The sequence below is a fragment of the Lemur catta genome, chromosome 5, assembly GCF_020740605.2.
Source record: "Lemur catta isolate mLemCat1 chromosome 5, mLemCat1.pri, whole genome shotgun sequence".
In the NCBI taxonomy this organism is placed as follows: domain Eukaryota; kingdom Metazoa; phylum Chordata; class Mammalia; order Primates; family Lemuridae; genus Lemur; species Lemur catta.
In genome coordinates this window covers 28,443,854-28,454,164 of record NC_059132.1, presented here as the reverse complement: position 1 = coordinate 28,454,164, position 10,311 = coordinate 28,443,854, and the positions used below count along the sequence as shown (strand labels likewise).

The window sequence follows — 10,311 nt, the reverse complement described above, 5'->3', positions numbered from 1 at the left end:
CATGTTACCAAAAATTCAGCCCTTGTCCCTGAGGCTGCATCAGAAGAATGATAATAAGTGGTTTAAGGAGAAGAAAAAAGTTTATTAATTTTGCCAGCAAACGAGGAGGTTGGCAGACTCCTGTCTTACAGTACCCACCAACGTCCTGCCTCTGAGCAAAAATAGAGGGCTTTTAAAGGGGAGGTTTTCAGCTTCAGGCTATTGCTATTCAGTTGTAGTTGATCATTCTGATTCATTCCATCTCCACTACCACATTCTCATGATCTCTGTGCAGACAATTCCCTTGAGCCACCTTCTGTGGTACAAAGAACGAAGGGCAGTCCCCTACCCCTCCTGACCACTGGCCTGAAGCAGGGATGCAGGTTTTATTTCTCAAAAGGGTGAAGGGGTTTTGAAGAGAGAGAAAACATTTGTACCCTTTTTCAGGCCATTCTGTCTGTTATAATAATGCCGAACATCATACCTCGCACGAGGTAAGTATTCCATTGATAACTGAATCTACTGTGCTGAATGATGGAATCAATTATTAAACACAGTGTCTGGTACTGTGCAAAAGGCACAACAGCTAACAAATTGGCTGTGATGCTCATCTTCATGGAGTTATAGTCTATTAGAAGAACTCAGCCCAACAAGTAATGTCAACTGTGAAAAATGTCATGAAGGGGAGAGAAAATGAAGCTATAGAAATATATTAGAAGATTAAACTTTGCCTGTTTTTTCCTCCCTGGCTGCTTGAGGATTGACCACCATCATGAACGACCCTACAACTATCCAGACTGGGAAGTTCATAACCAACCGACTACTTCAGAGCAAACAAATGGTCATCGATGTTCTTCACCATAGCACTATAAGAAGGCAACAGTACCAAAGACAGAAATTTGGGAAAAACTAGCCAAAATGTACAAGACCACACCAGATGTCATGTTTGTATTTGGATTCAGAACTCACTTTGGTGGTGACAAGACATATGGCTTTGGCATGATTTATGATTCCTTGAATTATGCAGAGAAAAATGAACCTAAACACAGACTTGCAAGGCATGAAACTATATGAGAAGAAGCAAAAGGAATGCAAGAACAGAACGAAGAAAGTCAGGAGGATTGCAAAAGCCAATGTTGGTGCTGGCAAAAAGCCAATGAAGTAAAAATTCTGCAATGACATTATCTGAAGCCACTGTGTGGATTTTTCACAAGAAGATTGATAAAAGCCTTTAAAGAAGCACACGCAATCTTGTCTAGAGGGAAAAGGAGTCTCTGCTATCTGCATCTTTGAAACTCCCTACAGCCCATCACCAAACCTCACACATTGGCAGGTATGCAACGATTGTTCATTAGTTTCTTTGGAAGAAGTGTCAAGCATATATTAACATTATTCTGTTTAAAGTTCTTCCTCTTCAAACTTTACCTCTCCAGACACTCATCAGATTTTGCAACCTTGATGAAGCTTGATGTTCAGTAGGTGATTGCATTCTTTTAGAAAAACAGGGAAAATAAAAATTTGTAAATAATTGCAAACATTACATTCTCATTTAAAAGGAAGCCCATTATCCTGTCAGGCCAGGGAGGGGAAGAGAAAAATTTTCTACAGTAAAGAAACAGGAAAAAAGAATGCTAACCTCAGGGTCAATGCTGGGAGGTTGGGAAAACATGTAAGAAAAACAAGAAGGAAGCACAGCAAATCACCAGAACTAAGTGGAAATCCTGAGGGGGTTAATGTGCTAGGACAGTCTCATAACAAGTAATTAATTTTCATTATCAATCTGTACAAACAAATTATATAAACAAATAATTATAAATCGCTGCAGCAGCATGGATTTGAGGTTTTGAAATTCTCTTACAACCTAGGATGTCAGTGCTATACAACACGTCTGTATACACACCATCCATCAAAGCAGCATGCCTGTGTAACCCTCTCTGAATGAGGAGGACAAACTATAGAATAATGGGTTAAAAGTACACGCTTTGGTAAAACACAAGTGGCTTGAGTTCTGGTTGTGATGTATAATGGCCATGTGACTTGGATAAAATAATTTCCTCCTCTGAAAACCAGTTAATAACTCCTGAAGTTATCCCAAAATCTACTCTGAAGAAAATCATAGGGAACTAAGCTGAGGGTTAAATTCCTTGACAAAGATGAAAACAATTTTCTCTGAAATTCATCAAGCTTTGTAAAATGGACCAGACCTAAACTTTCCAGCACCAAAAAGGCAGTTCCAGGTGAAGTAATTACCAGGTTGATTGCAGGGGCTTGGAACTGCTAGAGTGAGTCACTGATTAAGAGATTGATTTGGATTTCTATTTGAGCCGTGCTTGATTAGCTTGTGGACGACAGTGAGTAATCTAGTTTTCATGGGCACATTCCACTGGACACAGAATAGCTCCATATCCCCAGCTCTGATTGCCATTGACGAAAGAGGCATAAGTTGGTGTCATTAACACATGTTCATTTATTTTAATGGGGCATTAAGACTGATTTATATGGTGGCATTAAAGGAGAAAAATTATTCCAGCCTTAAACTTATATAAGAGCACTTAACGTGATCTTGCCAATAGGCTTTCTCAAAGGATGAACATGAATGTCTCCAATTCAGGAAACTTCCATTTCACTGTGCCACCAGGTTGACTGCTCAGCAGAAAAGCAGGAGCACACAGGAAGTACGTTCATCTTGCATGTTTCTTCTCTGCAGTGAAGCTCATATTACTGCTGGACAACTCCAATGTCGGCAGAGAACAAAAGTCATACTTATTTTCCCGAATTTCTAAGAATATCCTAAAGGCTACTGTAATTCCTTTTAATCAAAATGGTTTGTTGTTGTTGTTGTTGTTGCTGGTAATACTTTAAGATAATGGTGTAATCATTATTGATTTTCTGTCATCACATTCTACCTGACAGCCACGAGAGCACTCAGCTCCCTATTTCTTCACAAGAAAAGTCAGGAAAAACATTGCAGATTATCAATATCTTCGTACACTTTTCCCCCTTCAGCATTAGTTCCTCCGAAATTCCTGTTTGCTATTTTGCCTTCTCTTTCCTAATGATTGTCTCTTTATCTGCATCATTGATCACCAGTGGTACTGTAAGCAAAGAACCACGCAGGAGAAAACTACAAAACTCATGCCTGCTAAGAGCAGGCACACTCCACTGAAAACATGGGGAAAGGTGACTCACCCTGACGCAACTGGGTGAGAAGAGAGCTTTCCATGCCTGCATTTGTATCGATGTGAAGAAAGGTAAATACTTAGTGATTTATTTGTAAGTTATTCGTTTAACTTCTGACTTGCCCATTAAAGTTTCTGAAGACAAGATCTGACTCTGAATGTTTACAAATGAATCCTCAGTTCTTATTATTTGTCAGATGAAGTGGTCAATAAATATGTCAAAGTAATGAAGGAGCAGAGGGCTTAGCTTGCTGGTGCTGTTCTCCCTATTCACTGACATCCCTCCTTGTTAGGTGAGTGAAATTGACAGGCAGCCATCTTGCATGTTGGCTTTATTCAGACCTTTTCAGGCCAACAGGATGCATCTGTGGCCTCTCAAGTCCGTCCCAGAGCCTTGATGTGTATAGGACAGATCCATTTACACAAAGGAATATTCACAATGGTAGACAATAAGAAAAATAATTGGAGAAGTTGAGAGCTGGAAAGGAAATAGAGTCCCCAGAATAACAGCTCAAGTCTCACGTTCTGATCTAATGGGATCAAAATTCTATTTTCAATCACGGTACAGAATCCAAACATTAAAAGGATATATTTACAGAAGCTGCCCGTGTCTTAGTACAAGATCCCCCCCATTATTATCATTATTATTATCAAGACAAGAGCATCTGAAAATTTGGGACACATTTCATACGTAAAGTCATCTTATGCTGGCTTTGAAACTGAGAATATAACTGTTTGTATTACCAGCACCTCATCCTTCCAAAAATAAATGCAATTAGGCCCCCAGATACTTCTAAACATATTGGACTTTTACCTTCCACCTGAACACAAGATGTTTCCCAGGTGTTTGATTTTTATGTATTAAAAATAAGATATAAGGCTTACGTCTATTGATTGCCCACATCTCTGATGCCTTATCTTGTTAGTTTGAAGTGAATTCATTTTCATTTTATCTTTCTTTCAATCTAACACCATCAGGAATTTCACATGAGAATCAACTCTAATATGTTCATATCTCATCAAGAAAGATAATGGCCCTGCCAACAAGATGTACTTTTTTTAGGTGTGATTCTTCAGTGAAGCAGAACTTTGTAGAAGCAGGGAGGCAGGAATGACATTTCTGATTTTCATAGATTTAACTGACCCTGACATATTCTCTGGAAAAATGGCTCTGTCAATCAGGGAAACAATAAATTTAAATTGCTTATTTTGGTATTGCTACCTATAGCCTTCCTTTATGCCGAACATCTAATCTGATGAATTTACTATTCAATAGTTGGTGATTTTCATCTATGCAGTAAAATGAAAACAAATCAGGGTAGTGATCCCAGGGAACAACCTGCTATCAGCTCATAAAACCTAGTTCTCCCATCCAATATTTTAAGCCCTAGCTAGAGTCTTTTGGACTGTCAAAGCTATGGGACAAAATTCATGATTTCTCTCCTGTTTACAGAAAATCTTATAAGAAAGAAACTGTGCCCATGCAAGTAGATTGAGCCAAAAAGAATGTTTTTGGTGTGATGTGGCAACTGGCCACATCTAAATTTAGTGTGTGTGGGGAAGGGGAGGGGTTGGGACAACCAAACCTAACATCTGAGTACATCCATTCATATGATAGCTGTCCAGACTCTACCACAACCCTCATTTTTCATGAGCTGTAAAACATACTTCCAGCACTCTAGAACCAAAATGAGGTAAACTGGTTAAGAGATAATTTTCAGGAAAAGGTAATATGCTGATTCTTATACAAATATAAAAATGAAAGTTAAAGATTTTATTTAACTCATAATGAAACCAGCTGATGTTATAACCTACGGAAAAGAAAAGTCACAGAAGCACAGATTTATACGGAATAAAGGGATCTTGAGATAAATTACAAATGGAGACAAACTCCCCCATCCTCTCCACACACACAGGGGAGGTAGAGAAGGAAGTCAACCTATCAGACAGGACAGAATTTACATGCCCATTAGATACCTGCAATTTCCAGAGTTTTAAAATAGCTCCCATAGAATCAGAACGTAAGGCATAAGGTAGAAGGGTGTGCTATAGATCATGTATAGTTTACCAACGAAGAGCACAATTTTTCCCCTACGCTGTTGTAAAGGAAGAACTAGAAAGAGGGAATAGAGAGATAAGAAAATGGGCTTCAAGGACCCTCTCTGGGTATAAACAGGAAGACTACCCAGCTCATACTTAGTCATCTGTGTCCTGACTAGTTGTTGCCTCTCTTGCTCACACACCTCAGTTATTACTGTTTGAGCTAGGAGTTGACATCGTCCTGTTGGCGCCGGAAGAGTGCCAAATGTATGCACCGACTATCCAGACACTTATCGGGATTCTAAACAGTGCTATGTACGCAAAGACACTACTCAAATACTCAATTCGTGAATTTGTACCAGGAACCCGTATTAAGACCCTCTCTTCTAAGCCTATGACATCAAATATCAGAAAACAAAAGTGAAGCAAGAGACAGAACTGTCTCAGATTTTATTGGCACACAATCAAGAAAATACTCTCCTCCAAAGCCTACCTCAAGCAAGGAACATGCCTAAAGATTTCATGCATGATTCACTGCTCAGTATCGTTTTCTCTTTTCTAATTTCCTCCCGATTTCACTTTCTTCCCCTCATCATTATAACCCGTGTCCCATAATGATCAGAATAAAAGGTTTGTTGATTTTGCCTTTCTTTGCTATTTCTGATACCTCATGACATCCATAGCCCCTCTAATTAAGACGTGAGAGCAGAGGACACTGCCAGCCACTCTAGATTCACCCCTAGTTTCTTGCCGTATTTAAATGTGGCATTGTGCTTTAAAGAACCCAAGCTGTGTATGTTATACAGCAGATTAAGGAAACTAGCTTTTATATATTACACATCAGATAAAGGGAACTAGACTTCTATCAGGCAGCCATAAATTGGCACTAATAATTAAGAAGACAGAGAGTCAGCAAGATATTCAAAAGCAATTTCCTAAGAAAACAAAGAACAAAGAAAGGCAATTAGTAAAAGACTGGCTCTTTGTGGGGGAACTATAGTCTCCCATGCCTGGTTTTAAACTAGAAAAAGGAGGAGGGACAAGATGTGTAAAACTTCTGTTCCTTTATTGAAGTCTACTCCTATTCTGTTTTAACATTAGGACTGTATAATGATAATATTGCAATTTAATAGTAACCAGATGAGCCTCTAATCAAAAAGGCAGATTTGACCCAAGACAAAACTATTGTAAGTGAAGCTTGTTTTCCTTCCCAAGGCTTTCTCCCAGATCTTGTTGCACTTTACGTCCCTGCCCGATTGCTAAACTTGTCACTCACTCCATTTCACCTTATTTCAGCTACAATTGCTCTAGGCTAGTGGTTTTCAACTTGGTCCATTTTGCACCCCAGGAGACATTTGGCACTTTTATATCTGGTGTAAGGGATAATTTTTTTTCCTTTGCTTACAAAGAGAAAGGAAGTAGGTACTGCTTCTTTCCCTCTTGGAAGAGTCCTCTTGAAGACATGGTGGACCTGAATCCTTTTTCTAACCATCGCACTGTGGATAGACCTCTCCAGGGACGAGAAAAGGCTAGTCTACTGTGCAGAGATGTTTCCAATGTTGCACATCTATAATCCCTTGAAATGTAAGAATATGCAGACTTAATACAGGAGCCCATCTCCAGATTTAACTGCCTTTCAGAGAGACTCGAGGTGTCTTTGAGGGGGAGATAGGTCATTTTATTATTCTTTCAGAGGAGGACAATTAACGATAGCTATAGACTTTCTAGCTCCCCGCTATTGGGCACTGGTACTTTTCTAATCGCAAAGGAAGGAAAGGAATCACACAGTCAGTCCTCTGTATCTGTGGGTTCCTGTGTCTGCAGGTTCAAGTGACAGTGGATCAAAAATATTCAGAAAAAAACAAAAAAACCATAGATACAAATAAGAGATTACAGTATAATAACGATTTACATAGCATTTACATTGTGTTAGGTATGATACGCAATCTAGAAGTGATTTAAAGCATACGGGAGGATACACATAGGTTATATACAAATACTACGCATTTAATACCAGCGACCTGAGCATTCATAGATTTTGATATCCTCAAGGGTCCTGGGACCAATCCCCCATAGATACAGAAGAACAACTGTATTTTTAGTTTCCAGAATGAGAGGCAGACTTTACTAGACAGAAAAAAAAAAAAAGATATGCCAGCCAGACTGGGCTCTCCTAATGCAAGCATTCCCAGCCTCCTATATTCTTTCGGAATACACACAAGGTTGGCAATCCCACAATTATTTTGCTAATTGGTGGGTCAGTGTCTTGTTCTTTTATAACACTCCAAGTTTCATGCCCCACTCGGGTGGGGCAAGGGCAATATACGTAACCTAAACTTTTGTACCCCCGTAATATGCTGAAATAAGAAAGGAAAACAACACAGACTGAGTCTTACTCACAGCTGTGTATCTTTGCTTCTTTTTGACATCGCATGATCAGTAACTCCATTTCCAGAGGCCTCTAGCAGTTCCCAAACTTTCCATCTTGGACCAAAATATGTCTAAAGAACAATTTATGACATTCACACTTCAAAAGACTGAAGTTAAACAGATTCACTATACCGTGGAGAGAGTATCAAGTGAATGCCTGCTAATAATAAGGCCAATTCTGCAGTCACAACAGCGAGTTCATGGGCATGGCTGTCAACATGCAGTATGACCTTAGGCAACTACTTAACCTGGTTGAGAATCATTTTTCTCAGCAGAAAAATGGTGTTAACAATGATAACTTCATCAGGTTCTCCTGAGGATTCAACAAATGTGTGAACAAATCTCTCAGCAAAGAGTTTAACACTACCTAAGTCAACTGATTGCTATTGTCAAGATTATAATTACTAGCAATAATTATATCATAGAAAGATACTGGCTTTGTTTTTTCTCCTTGCCTATATCCTAATCACAGGGTTATACAGCAAAAAGCAAACAGGAAGGCATCAGTAGCTCCCTCCTCTTAGATTAGAGGTGGTGAATTTATGTGAACAGAGGGGATATATCAAGACTATTAGGCTCTGGAGAAAATAGAATTCATCATCAGCCAGATCTCAGAGGGAGAGGTCAAACTCTAAAGGCTTTCGTGATTCTGCACAATTCGACCTAATTCTGTTTGGATATCAGGGCAAACAGTGAACCTCTTTAGCACCTTCCCACTGAAAATCCTGTAAACCTATTGAGAAAACGCAGCTAGCTTTCTTCCCGGCACGTTTATCACCATCATTATCCTTGCCTTAGCCACTTTTAAAATTCAATATGACAGAACCCATGCCATTGCTTTTTTTCTTTTTTCAGTAAAAAAAAGCAAACAGCAATATTCTGAGAAAATGCAAGTATCTGGAGAGAGAACAGGTGCACATGGTCACTTGGGGGGCAGACAACGATGTGTCATGGCTCCAAAATTGCCGTCACACCTTTCAGAATCACATTTTCACCTGCCACAGAGCCTTGCTTTCAGAGTGCTCTGTGGTCTCCATCTCCCCTACTGTGACTTCAGCCGCTCCTGCAGAAGTCATCTTCACCACTTTAAGAAGTGCTACCAGCCTGCATAAACATAAGCAAGAATAACTGAGTAAACAAAGCCAGGTGCAACTTGAATGCATGTTAAAAAAAGAGTCTTTTCAAGGGAAAAGACTAAAGATCTGGGTTTTATAACAAGCTGCTTAACCTCTCTAATCAGGAATAAACACTGGATTTCAAATGGGCAACGTGGGGAGGGACAATAGAGGAGATGCATTTGTGTTTGTAATATTGAATTTCTCCTTCCTGTAAAAAAAGATTCATGGCCAAATTAGTATTTCAGGTTTGGTGGTTCTTCCACAAACCCTGGGTGAATACTCTAAAGAACTGGACCCTGAATGATTTGGCAAGTTAAAACATCAATTGACTTTGTCTATACACAAATAAAAAACTTATATAGGAGATGGAGGTAGAACTGGTTAAGTTTAGAGACAATACTTAATTGAATGAAAATAGCTGAAAAAATCATTATGAATAGACAGCTTTCATATAAAACTTTGAGAGTCTGGGTGATTAACTGAAATAGTTGTCATTCATATCAGAGTGGCTGAATACTTGTCCTCATGGAGAAAGATCTAAGTATCTAAATGAATTTATTCCCTATACTCCTGTGAGCCACTTGATGTGGACTCATTGTGTATAGAAGAATACTTAATGTTTCTTTATTCATATCCAGGGTTTTGTTTAACTTTTTCAATAGTAGCTAAAATAGAATGTCTTTCATAGTGTTGGATATCAACACTAGCTTAAACTCAGAACTAGATTCATTCACGGTACTGACTTGAAATTCTAATTAATCTAAATCTCAAAGTGGATGAAATATCCATCACTAAACTTGACATATATACCATGATAATTTCATGGATATATCCTCCAAATCAGAGAGTCCAAAATAATTTTTAGGGCAAAAGTTAAACTCAACTAGGTATTTTTTCCTCCCCAAAACAAAATCTGCCATTGGATGTATTTTGAGGAAATTGTCAAACCATGTGTGCATGGAGGCTTGAGAAGAAAATGTATAAAGGACAAATGTATGTATTAAAAAAGAAGCAGTAGCAACAAAAAACTACTGTTAGAGTTGTTTGCTGTCCTAATTAAATAGCACAGATGCAATTTTCAGTGGATCATTTTTTGGAGAAAAAAAATTCTTCCCATTGCTAGAGAAGGGGCTACACCACTGTCTGACTATAACTCTCTAACTCTCTACATCACCCTCTAACTGTACTATAAACATCATTTTACCCCACACAGGCAATGACAGAGCAATAGAGAAGGGAGAGAGAGAGAGAAGAACACGAGATAGAGAAAATGGATTGAGGCTCTTAACATATACTTGATAGAAGTTCTAAAAAGAAAACAAAGAAAAAGGGAAGATGGGCAAAGCAGTATGTGAATGAGAATGGCTTAAATTTTTCCAGAACCAAAGAGAATCCCAGACTTCAGATTAAAAGTGTCAAGCAGGACAAATAAGTCCATATATAGACACATCATCACCCTCCAGAAAGACAAAAACAAAAATCAACAACAAAAGCCTCAAATTACCAGGGATCAAAGATAAATTATCTTCAATAAAGTGCCAATTAAATTGAAGGCAGACTTTTCA

The 10,311-nt window shown here is 38.6% G+C and overlaps 1 pseudogene; it reads left to right on the top strand.

Annotated features, from left to right (window-relative positions):
* Nucleotides 1-751: 751 nt before the first annotated feature.
* Nucleotides 752-1,144, top strand: LOC123638890 (annotated as a pseudogene).
* The last annotated feature ends 9,167 nt before the right edge of the window (nucleotides 1,145-10,311 follow it).